The sequence below is a fragment of the Trichechus manatus genome, unplaced genomic scaffold (genome assembly GCF_000243295.1).
Source record: "Trichechus manatus latirostris isolate Lorelei unplaced genomic scaffold, TriManLat1.0 scaffold00053, whole genome shotgun sequence".
NCBI classification, from domain to species: Eukaryota; Metazoa; Chordata; class Mammalia; order Sirenia; family Trichechidae; genus Trichechus; species Trichechus manatus.
Window position 1 is genome coordinate 1,617,364 of NW_004443989.1, and position 12,453 is coordinate 1,629,816.

The following is a 12,453-nucleotide window of genomic DNA, read 5'->3' on the forward strand; positions in this document are numbered from 1 at the left end:
GAATCCTGACAGTAGATTTTCTTTTGCAAATTTTTTTTTATTGTTGTAGTTTAAGTGAAAGTTTACAATTCAAGTTAGTCTCTCATACAAAAATTTATACATACGTTGTTATGTGACCCTAATTGCTCTCCCCATAGCGTGACAGCACACTCCTCCTTTCCACCCCTGATTTCCCGTGTCCATTCAACCAGCTCCTGACCCTCTCTGCCTTCTCATCTAGCCTCCGGACAGAAGCTGCCCATTTAGTCTCATGTATCTACTTGAGCTAAGAAGCATACTCTTCACAAGTATCGTTTTATGTCCCACAGTCCAATCCAATCTTTGTCTGAAGAGTTGGCCTCGGGAATGGTTTTAGTTCTGGGTTGACAGAGAGTCTGGGGGCCATGCTTTCTGGGGTTCCTCCAGTCTCAGTCAGACCATTAAGTCTGGTCTTTTTACTAGAATTTGAGTTCTGCACCCCACTTTTCATGGACTCTGTTGTGTTCCCTGCTAGGGTGGTCATTGGTGGTAGCCAGGCACCATCTAGTTCTTCTGGTCTCAGGCTGATGAAGTCTCTGGTCTGTGTGGCTGTTTGTGTCTCTTGGGCTAATACTTCCCTTGTGTCTTTGGTATTCTTCATTCTCCTTTACTCTAGGTGGTTGGGACCAATTGATACATCTTAGATGGCTGCTTGCTAGCTTTTAAGACCCCCAGACACCACTCACCAAAGTCGGATGCAGAACATTTTCTTAATAAACTTTGTTATGCCAGTTGACCTAGATGTCCCTGAAAGCATGGTCCTCAGACCCTTGCCCCTGCTACTCTGTCCCTGGAAGTGTTTGATTGTATTCAGGAAACTTCTTAGCTTTAGTTTAGTCCCGCTGTGCTGACTTCCCCTGTAGTGTGTGCTGACAGTAGATATTTTTTGCAAATTAAAAAAAAGAGGTATATCTCACAATTGAGGAAAAGTGTACTTTAATTGCATTCAGGAATAAGTATTCTTAATTATCCAGTACTGCAGAGAGGCTGAGACCCAGAGCATGCAAAGGGTCTACTGTTTCCCAGCCCTGCGATGGTTTTATGTGGTGCAAGAACATGGTTCCAAATATAGACTGACACAAGTGAGAAACTTATTCCCTTTTTCCATGTTCTTTCAGCCTCTCCAGTTGCCTGAAGGAGAAAGCCTTAGTTAGGCACTGGCATATTTTTATGCTATCACATGCTGACCTCCCTTTCTATGAGAGAGAGAACAGGCCTCAGACCTAGAGCTCAGGAAAGCAGTGGTGGCTAGCTACATTTCAATTATAATATTTTGCTTCTGAGTGTTTATTTTTACAGTTAACTCATATTTATGGTGAGCAACACTGGTTTCTCATTTAACATAGTGGTTTAAATTTATTAAGGAATAACTTTAGTTTTTTTTAAAAGTGAGTTGATTTAAATATGAAGATTAAGTTAATGATAGTACAGGTGGTGCTAAAGATAAGACAGTTACAAAAGTGGTACCAGAGGACTGAATTTGTAGACATCTGATAAATTACAAGCTGTCTTTGAGTTAGGCTCTGTTGGGAATGTTTGGTTTTACAGTTCTCCAAGCTGGTAACAGAGGTGAGGGACAGTATCTTAAACCAAATACTTAAATTGTACTATGTAGATCTGACTCCAAAATACTGTCCAGTATCCAGTTCCTCTTGTGTCTCTGTTAATTTCTCACTCTCTTCTTTCAGACTATTAAAAAGTTTGCTATCTAAACCTCAACAACAAAAAGACAAATAACCCAGTTAAAAAATGGGCAAAGGATATGAACAGACACTTTGCCAAAGAAGATATTCAGGTGGTTAACAGACACATGAAGAAATGCTCACGATCATTAGCCATTAGAGAAATGCAGATCAAAACTACAATGAGATATCATCTCACCCCAGCAAGGCTAGCGTTAATCCAAAAAACACAAAATAATAAATGCTGGAGAGGTTGTGGAGAGACTGGAACACTTATACACTATTGGTGGGAATGTAAAATTGTACAACCACTTTGGAAATCGATTTCATGCTTCCTTAAAAAGCTGGAAATAGATGTACCATATGATCCAGCTATCCCGCTCCTTGGAATATATCCTAGACAAATAAGAGCTGTCACACGAATAGATATATGCACAGCCATGTTCATTGCAGCACTGTTCACAATAGCAAAAAAGATGGAAACAACCTAGGTGCCTGTCAACAGACGAATGGATGAACAAACTATGGTATATCCACACAGTGGAATACTACTCAACGATAAAGAACAGTGATGAAGCCGTGAAACATAACATGGAGGAAGCTGGAGGTCTTTATGCTGAGTGAATTTAGTCAGTCACAGAAGGACAAACCTAAAGAAAAGGTTTAAACATGGAAGAAAACATCCTTTGATGGTTACGAGGGTGGGGAGGGAGGGGGAGGGTTATTTACTAACTATATAGTAGATAAGAATTATCTTAGGTGAAGGGAAGGACAGCACACACTATAGGGAAAGTCAGCACAACTGGACTAAACCAAAGCTAAGAAGTTGCCTGAATACAATCAAACACTTCCAGGGACAGAGTAGCAGGGGCAAGGGTCTGGGGACCATGCTTTCAGGGACATCTAGGTCAACTGGCATAACAAAGCTTATTAAGAAAATGTTCTGCATCCTACTTTGGTGAGTGGCATCTGGGGTCTTAAAAGCTTGCAGGCGACCATCTGAGATGCATCAATTGGTCCCAGTCATCTGGATAAAGGAGAATGAAGAATACCAAAGACAACAAGGAAAGTGTTAGCCCAAGAGACAGAAAGGGCCACATAAACCAGAGACTTCATCCGCCTGAGACCAGAAGAACTAGATGGTGCCCAGCTACAAGCAATGACTGCCCTGGCAGGGAACACAACAGAGAGTCCTGGTTGGAGCAGGAGAAAGGTGGGGTGTAGAACTCAAATTCTAGTAAGAAGACCAGACTCAATGGTCTCACTGAGACTGGAGGAACCCCGGAAAGCTTGGCCCCTGGATTCTCTATCAGCCCAGAACTAAAACAGCTTCCGAGGCCAGCTCTTCAGATGGGGATTGGACTTGTGAGGAGTGTGCCCCTTAGCTCAAGTAGATACAAGAGACTAAACAGGCAGCTTCTGTCTGGAGTTGAGATGGGAAGGCAGAGAGGGTTGGGAGAGGTTGAATGGACATGGAGAATCAGGGTGGAAAGGAGAAGTGTGCTGTCACAATATGGGGAGAGCAATTAGAGTCACATAACAATGTATGTATAAATGTTTGTATGGGGAAAAAAAGTTTGCTATCTAAGGCTCTTTCTGGAGCAAGCAAGCAGCCCGAGTCATTGAAATCTAGATGTGAGTAGTTTTGGAGAATTATACCATCCTCTAAGCATAGGCCATCCACCCCAGGAGCAGTTAGGATAACATCCCCCAGCCAGCCAGCAAATCCTGGGTGAGCCCTACTGCATGCTGTTTGCGGTGCTCAGCCAAATGTAAGACACATCCTGATTATAGACATTTTTGTTGTTGGGGGAAAAATGCATCTCAGAATCGAGAAAAAGACATTGCAGTGCTCAACCCCTGGTTGCCACTAGCCCGTCAGAGCAGTTGGAGAACCTGAAGTCAGGGTGCAACAGTAGCTCTCAAGACATTGATTCATTTACCTTCTTCATCACTCACTTATCCCCTTGTTCATTCACTTAACAAATATTCAGTGAGTGCCTCTGAAGTCCAGGCACCCTTCTGGCCTCTGAGAAGAGAACTGTGGCTCTTGGAAGTTGAGTCAACCTGAAGCAAGCCATAATCTCAGTTGTCAGCAAGAAGTCTTTTATTGCTAACAGCTGACTCCTCAACCTAATATTTTTGTGATTGTTTGGGAAGGAATAATAATAACAATAACAACATCAATAACTATAATGACAGCAGTAGCAGCTAATTTATTGAGTGATTATTATGCGCCACACACTAAGAATTTTTTGCGTGCGTTTTCTAATGAAGGCAGTCTTTTAGGGTTGATGCTATTATTATGTCCATTATATAGATGAGGAAAGTGAGGCTATCCAAAGGCACATGGCTGGTAAGTAAAAGGGCAGAGATCCAAGGCCTCCACTTAACCAGCAGGCTGTACTGCCTTTCATTTTAAATGTAATGTAAAGAGAGGCTTAGAGAAAGTGAGTGACTATACCAGGATCACGTGGTAGTTCAGTGATCGACACAGGATTTCAATCTAGTTCTGATTTTTTGCTGTCTTCCTGATACCATGCAGGTCTAGTGATAGCTTGGATTTACCCCCTCTTACCCTGGTCTCCAATCCCGGCTTCAGTCTGCATTCGACCTGAGCAGTTCTGCTGAAGGGCGCCAACTGTCACATAGTAGGATCATCTTCCAAATCTCAACAGGACCATTAGTTTCTAACCATTAAGTAGTTCGGAAATCATCAAACTGAAGTGCCTTTTGTTATCATCAAGCTTAAACTCTTAGAGAAAGCTATCACCCATTTTGCCCTAATCCTAGATTTTAGCCAATGGGTTTGAATTTTTGCATTCTAGGCTCAGAAATGGGCAATTTTCCTTTTAGAAAACTCTGTAGTGCAAACCTCTTTGTATGTCTCTCGAGAGCACAGTATTTTACATGGCTTAGAGAAATATTGTGGTGGCAAAAATATGCATAAAAGAGAGCGATTTTGCTTTTGAAATACTGCCAGAGAGAAATCTCTCATGGATAGACAGATGACAGTTTAGTACTTACAGGTCTTTAGATTCTGAGAACTGTCAGAAGTGAATTCAAGTGCTAGTGACTCAGCTGCCAAAAAAACATGTGTAGCTCTATTCTTATCATCGCCTCCCATCTTCAGACATTAAACTTTCCTTGTGTGTAAAACATAATGACAAATGAAAGAAAGGCTGCCAGTTCAGAACCAACCTCTTTTTTGTGCTGTTGGACTGAGGAGAGGAAAAACCCTTAAATTTGAGTTCCATGTGGATGTCCCCGTTTAATATACCGTTTCAAAGCCTGCAGATGAGCGAGCACACCAGAGAATGGTCAGGCTCCTTTTTCCTGTTCTTCTTCCCTCGGTTCATGCTCCCACTCAAGCGTGTTCCCCCATGCTGGGATAGGCAGCTCATTGTACGTCCTTGGATTGAAAAAGGTAGAAGCACATGCTAAATGCAAGCAAACACTGACGGAAGATGCAGCTCATGTAGTCAGAGCCACCCTCATCTGCCTTCCAGCAGGAGATGTGGATTCAGCCTCTTCGAGGATACTGTCTTCTTCTTTTTCAGTGGGCGGGGGTGCGTGCTTTAGAGTGAAGGCTGCTGCGTGGCACAGTTTGCGCTCAACTGCGAACCCAAAGGTTGGCAGTTCGAACCCACCCAGCAGTCCTGCGGAATGAAAAAAAACAAACAAACCAAACCTGTTGCCGTCAAATCGATTCCGACTCAAAGCGACCCTATAGGACAGAGTAGAATTGCCCCATAGAGTTTCCAAGGAGCACCTGGTGAATTAAAACTGCCGACCTTTTGGTTAGCAGCCATAGCTCTTAACCACTGCATCTGGCAGTCTGCTTCTGTAAAGGTTACAGCCATGAAAACCCTATGGAGCAGTGTTAAATGGGGTCGCCATGAGTTGGAATTGACTAGACAGCAACAGGTTTGATTTTTTTTTTTTTGAAATTAAAAATGAGCACTGCTAATAATGATTTTAAAAATAATAGCTGCTAGCTGGCTTTTTGTTTATTCCATGCAAGGCAAGGTGATAAACACTTATACATGTATTCTCTCTTTAGTTTTTACAATAACTCTAGTAATTATTATTTAGTGATTATTATTATATCCATTTTGCAAATTAAAAGGCTGAAGCACAGAGAATCTAAGTCACTATTAAGTTAGCAAATGATGGATCCTGGATTTGAAATCCGAGTCTGTCTGAATTCAAAGCAACTACTCTTTTTTTTTTTTTTTTTTTAATTTTACTGTACTTTAGGTGAAAGTTTACAGCACAAATTAGTTTCTCATTCAAAAATTTATACACAAATTGTTTTGTGACATTGGTTGCAGTCCCTGCAATGTTTCAGCACTCTTCCCCTTCCCCTTTCCACCTTGGGTTCCCTGTGTCCGTTCTTACAGTTTTCCAGCCCCTTCTCACCTTCTTGTCTTTGCTTTTGGGCAGGTGTTGCCCATTTGTTCTCCTATACTAGATTGAACTAAGAAGCACATTCCTCACGTGTTACTGTTTGTTTTATAGGCCTGTCTAATCTTTTTCTGAAGGGTAGACTTCCGGAGTGGCTCCAGTTCTGAGTTAGCAGGGTATCTGGGGAACATAGTGTCAGGGGTTCCTCCAGTCTGTCAGACCAGTAAGTCTGGTCTTTTTTTGTGAATTTGAATTTTGTTCTACGTTTTTCTCCTGCTCTGTTTCCCGCTATTGTGATCCCTGTCAGAGCAGTCGGTGGTGGTAGCCAGGCTCCATCTAGTTCTTCTGGGCTCAAGATGGCAGAGGCTGTGGTTCATGCGGTCCATTAGTCCTTTGGACTAATATTTTCCTTGTGTCTTTGATTTTTTTCATTCTCTTTTGCTCCCGACAGTATGGGACCAATAGATGTATCTTAGATGGCTGCTCGAAAGCTTTTAAGACCCCAGACGGTACTCACCAAAGTAGGATGTAGAACATTTTCTTTATGAACTATGTTATGCCAATTGACCTATATTTCCCCCGAGACTATGGTCCCCAGTCCTCAGCCCCAGTAACTTGGTCCCTCAAGGTGTTTGGCTGTATCTAGGAAGCTTCTATAACTGCCTTGGTCAAGATGTGCTGAATTTCCCCTATATTGTGTGTTGTCTTTCCCTTCACCAAAATTAACACTTGTCTACTGTCTAGTTAGTGATTTCTGCTCCCTACCCTCTCCTGCCTCATAGCCATTAAAGATTGTTTTTTTTTCTGTGTGTAATAGTGGTCTCATACAATATTTGTCTTTTAGGATTGACTTATTTCACTCAGTATAATGCACTCCAGATTCATCCATGTTGTGAGATGTTTTTCGGATTCATCATTGTTCTTTATTGTTGCGTAGTATTCCATTGTGTGTATGTACCATAATTTGTTTATCCATTCATCTGTTGATGGGCACTTAGGTTGTTTCCATCTTTTTGCAGTTGTGAATAATGCTGCAGTGAACATGAGTGTGCATATGTCTATTCGTGTGGCGGCTCTTGTTTCTCTAGGATATATTCCTAGAGTGGGATTGCTGGTATGGTATTTCTATTTCTAACTTTTTAAGAAGGCACCATATCGTTTTCCACAGTGGTTGTACCACTTTACAATCCCACCAGGAGTGCATAAGAGTTCTAGTCTTCCCACAACCTCTTCAACATTTGTTATTTTCTGGGTTTTTTTTTTTTTTTTAATTAGTGCCAGTTATGTCAGGGTGAGATGGTATCTCATTGTAGTTTTTATTTGCATTCTTCTAATAGCTAATGATTGCAAGCATTTTCTCATGTGTCTGTTAGCTGTATGAATGTCTTCTTTGGGTGAAGTGTCTGTTCATATCCTTTGCCCATTTTTTAATTGGATTATTTGTCTTTTTGTTGTTGAGATGTTGAAGCATTTTATAGATTTTAGAGATTAGACCCTTGTCGGATATATCATAGCCAGATTTTTTCCCCAGTCTGTAGGTTCTCTTTTTACTCTTCTGGTGAAGTCTTTTGATGAGCACAAGTGTTTAATGTTTAGGAGCTCCCAGTTACCTAGTTTATCTTCTGGTGTTTGTGGATTGTTAGTTATGGTTTGTATTGTATTTATGCCATGTATTAGGGCCCCTAGTGAAAGCAACTACCCTTGTTGTTTTTTCCCACATTTTCATTTATGTATTTCTCGGTATAAATTTGTGTATTGTTTATCTATTACTGAGTAACAAATTACTTTGAAACTTGTTGTTAGCTGCCATGAATCTCTTCCAACTTCTGGTGACCTGTGTACAACAGAATGAAGGATTGCCTGGTTCTGTGTCATCCTCATAATCAATCACCAACATATTCGAGTCCATTAATGTGTCTACTGTGCCAGTCCATCTCACTGAGAGTCTCCTACACCTTCGTTGGCCCTCTACTTCACCAAACGCGATGTCCTTCTCTAGCAATTGGTCCTTCCTGATGATGGGTCCAAAGCAAGCGAGTTGGACAGTGTTCTGTTGTGATCCATAAAATTTTCATTGGCTAATTTTTGGAGGTAGATCACTAGGCTTTTCTTCTAGTCTGTCTTAGTCTGGAAGCTCTGCTGGGTGACCAGTGGCATAGCTTCCAGCATCACAGCAACACACAAGCCACCACAGTGGGACAAACTGACAGGTGGGTGGTAGACTTTGAAACTTAGTAGCTTGAAACATTAACATTTATGTTCATTTTCTCTTTGCCTCTGGCTTTCTGCCTGTCTCTCATGTAGTTTATTTAAATCAGGGTTCAAGTAAAATATATTTCTTAAGTCTCTTTTAATCTATGTATTTCTCTTCCACTTTTACTTTTTCTTTTTCTTTTTTTTTTTTTTTTTGATGTAACCTATTGTTTTATGGGACCAGATTGCTAGTCCTGTAGAGTTTTCCAGTCCATACTTTGATGATTGCATCCCTGTGGTGTCATTTAACATGTTCTTTTGTCTCCTAAGTTTCCGATGAATTTGTAGCTAACTCTAGAGGCCTGATCAAATGCATGCGTAATTTTTTGGCAAGAATACTTCATAGGTGATGGTGTAGTTATCCATCAAGAGGACACATATGCTTGGTTCGCAAAGTCAGTTTTCTTAAGGCTCAGCACGCCCTCTGCCCATTCTCTTGTTCTCTGCCCTCCCCCCTTTTTATTTATTTATTCCGTTATTCTGCACTCACTCTTCTGGGTGGTCAGCCCAGGAAGCCTCAGCCTGCTTCCAGACAGTTCTCTCCAGAGTTGGCGGTGGTGGTCGGCCAGTGTGTCTCAGGTCAAATTATTTTGGGCATTAATGGAAAGTTCCAAACCCAAGCCTGTGGTAAGTCCCGACCAAACTGAGTTTTGAAGGATATTTTTGTTTAAACTGCAAGCCTGGAGAGCAGCCAAACCCCACACCGCCTGGCGGGCAGTGGCCTCCATCAGTGTGTGAAGAGCTGGGACCCATTCTAATCATTCAGATGAAATATTGGGATTTTCTGAAATGGACTTTGAAACAATAGTGCATTGTTTTTGGTGCTTTTACCCATTTTTCATTCCTGGTCCTAGCTGCTTACTTTACTGAAAAGTATATATTTTGAATAGGCAGTAGAACAGTGTCCAGCACATACTGAGAGCTCTGTAAACATTTTTTCTCTTTCTCAGAGAATGTTTTTATGATTTGAGTTTCTTATATTCTGATAAAATAGATACTGGGACTCCAATCCTGTAATTTTAAAAGTTGACGATGGCACATAATTTAGGATATGCATTGCTTGCATCCCAGTGACCTGTTGGCTCTTATAATATCGAATTGATCAAGAGTTGCAAGTCATCCTGGAAACTAATTGAAATTGATATGATTTTCATATTAAAGATAATATATGCACGTCTAAAGGTTTCTAGAACTTAAACTTTTGACCATGAATTCCCACTTTCTCTTCTCAACTTCCTGTCTCCGATATAATTAAAAGAAATTAGGCTTTTGTTTCACTTATAAAATAACACGAAATAGTAGTGTTTTAAAAAAAGTTAAAATAACAGTCTTCTATCCTTTCTTTTTTAAACATTTGAGGAGGAAAATCTTCACAAAGTTATTTATTTTCACTTTTTCCTAAATTGCTTTCAGAACTGGAGTCTACTAATCTCAGATATTCTTGGACTCTAATTCCAAATTTTACCATCTCAGGTCCTTCTATGGGAGTGAATAGACTATAAGTTATAAATAAATTCCAAATTTTGAGGGATAGATTACCCTAAAGACTGATGTGTAAATTACGGCTTAATCTTTTTTTTTTTTTTTTCCTCCCCAAGCTCAATTTTAAGAATAATGTTTTAGCCAGCTTAGCTGCATTACTCTTTGCTCAACGTGAGAATCCATTTTTGCTTTGCCTAACAGAAGATCATGTTGCTTTGCTTTTCTACACAGTATGAAAACTAAAAGAAAAGAAAAACAGAGAGGCAGATTTTAGCTGTAATGAATGCTTTAAATCTAGATATTAATTATGATTTTTAAGGAAAATTTTAAAGGTCTACAAGTTAATTTTTCCCATCCCATACATTTTACATCTCAAGGTATTAAAAAATCATATTCTGAAACATTTAGTGTATCTGGAAACATCAGGAAGGAACACTTTCCTCATAAGTCAGTTTTTTTGCCTTCTTGAATCTTAACCTCTTTAGGCGTCAAATAATTTTAAATATATTTTTTGAAGTATTACTAGAATAGATTATGCACTGTCATCTCTCACTAAACAAAATACTAACTCAGAGAAGACTGGTACAGTGCCAGGGTCAGCAGACTTTTCTGTAAAAGGCCAGAGAGTAAGTACTTTATGGGCAGTAACATCTCTGTCAGAACGTCTCAGTCTTTCCATTGTAGCATGAAAGCAGCTGTCGACAATGTGTAAACAGACAAGCATTTCTGTGTTCCAATAAAACTTTATTTACAAAAACAAGTGACTCAGTTACTGAGTGCTGCTGTAACAAAAAATACTGTAAGATGGGTGGCTTTAAAGAACAGAAATTTATTTTCTCACAGTTCAGGAGGCTAGAAGTCTGAATTCAGGGCATAGCTGTAGGTAGGAAGTCTTTGTCTATTTCAGCTTATAATAGCTATGGCAATCCTTGGTATTCCCGGGCTTGTAAAGGCATCTGCCTTGTGTGTCTCTCTTTACATGGTGTCTTCCCCCTGTATGTGTGTCCATGTCTGTTCTGTTCCTTTTATACAACACCACTCAGGTGTAATTGGGTTTCGAACCCACCCTACTCTGGTATGACCTCATTAATATAACAAAAGAAAACCCTTATTTCCAAACAGGGTCATATTTACAATATAGGGGTTAGGACTTTCATGTATCTGTTTTGGAGGACACAATTCAATTCATAACAGCACGTGACCAGTTGGATGTGGCCTGGGGGTAATAGCTTGCCAACCCCTGGTATGATGGAAAGATCACAGGTTTTGGGGTCAAGTAAATTTAGGTTTAAATCACAGCGTTACCACTTGCTAGAGGTATGGCCTTGCACAAACTACTTAGAACCTTTGGGCCTCCCGTTCCAAAACTGTGCAAAATGAATTCTCATACCCACCTTGCAGGATTGTTGAGAAGAATGTCTATAATATGTAAAATAACCAGACAAGTCTCACGTGTCTGTCACTATTCTTAACGTGTATTTATTTCCCATCTTGGTCCTAAAACATTTTAAGGTTTTTAAGAATATATACAACATAATACGATAGAAATAAGAAATCTGCTTTAACCAGGGAAGGGGGGTAAAAGTGGAATAGTAAGATGCGATCATAGAGGAAGTATGGCTGTCATAATATATTTCATAGTTGTTAAAGTTAAAATAAGCTTTGAGCTTCCTGACCACCAAGAGAAGAGGAGAAATGAGCTTCACTTTGTCTGCGAGCTGTAAATAAGACTAGAGCCAAGGAGAATTGATGATTGTTACAGTGGCACCCCAAGGAGCCCTGATGGTGCAACAGTTAAATGCTCAGATGCTAACCAAAAGTTTGGGGAGTCTAACCTACCCAGTGGTTCTATGGGAGAAAGACCTGGTGGTCTGCTCCTGTAAAGATTATAGCCTAGAAAACCCTGTGGGGCAGTTCTGTGCCCTATAGGGTTGCTAAGAGTTGGAATTTAGTCAATGACAATGGTGGAGCTCAGAGTACTTGTTACTCTACTCATTTTTTTTTTTTTTCCTTGCTGTTTGTTATTCTGTATTCACTTTGATGCAAGGCCATGGACCTGAAGGATGCTCCACATTTCTCTTCCGGAGAAGAATGCCTAGACTCTTCTCTTTACCTTTGCTAGATCTGCCTCCCTTGGCTTTGAGCTTCTTTTCCAGATGATTCAAGTTGCCTTAGGAGCAACCTGATTTGGGTAAGAGGGGAACAAACAGTAGGACACACTAAATATAATCAAACTGTGTATTCTGGGATACCTAAGCTCCATATGCCTTCCTTCCCACTTCCATTCTTTTATATTTTCTCTCATCCCATTATTTATTCAGTGTTTATTAGAGTGCCAGGAACTGGGCTAGCCATTGGAATTAAACCATTTGCCATCTCACTTCTCCGGTGCCCTATCTTACAATAGTAGTGACGCTTGAGAAGTTTCTGGTAATTTTATACGATAACCTTCTTCAAAAATACACCCTTGGTGGAGAAAGAATAATTATTAAATTAATTAGGGGCCACTTTGCACTTAAGTTTGATAGGGAAAACATTTCAGTGAGCCATTTTGCCAAATTTAAAAGTCATCACTACTACGAAATAAATGAAGATGTGTTTGAATTACCCA

The 12,453-nt window shown here is 40.2% G+C and overlaps 1 protein-coding gene across 2 annotated transcripts in view; it reads left to right on the plus strand.

The window, feature by feature from the left end:
* WWOX (WW domain containing oxidoreductase) overlaps positions 1–12,453 on the plus strand; it is a 1,054,678-nt gene that overhangs the window by 281,870 nt on the left and 760,355 nt on the right. The window lies entirely within an intron of this gene.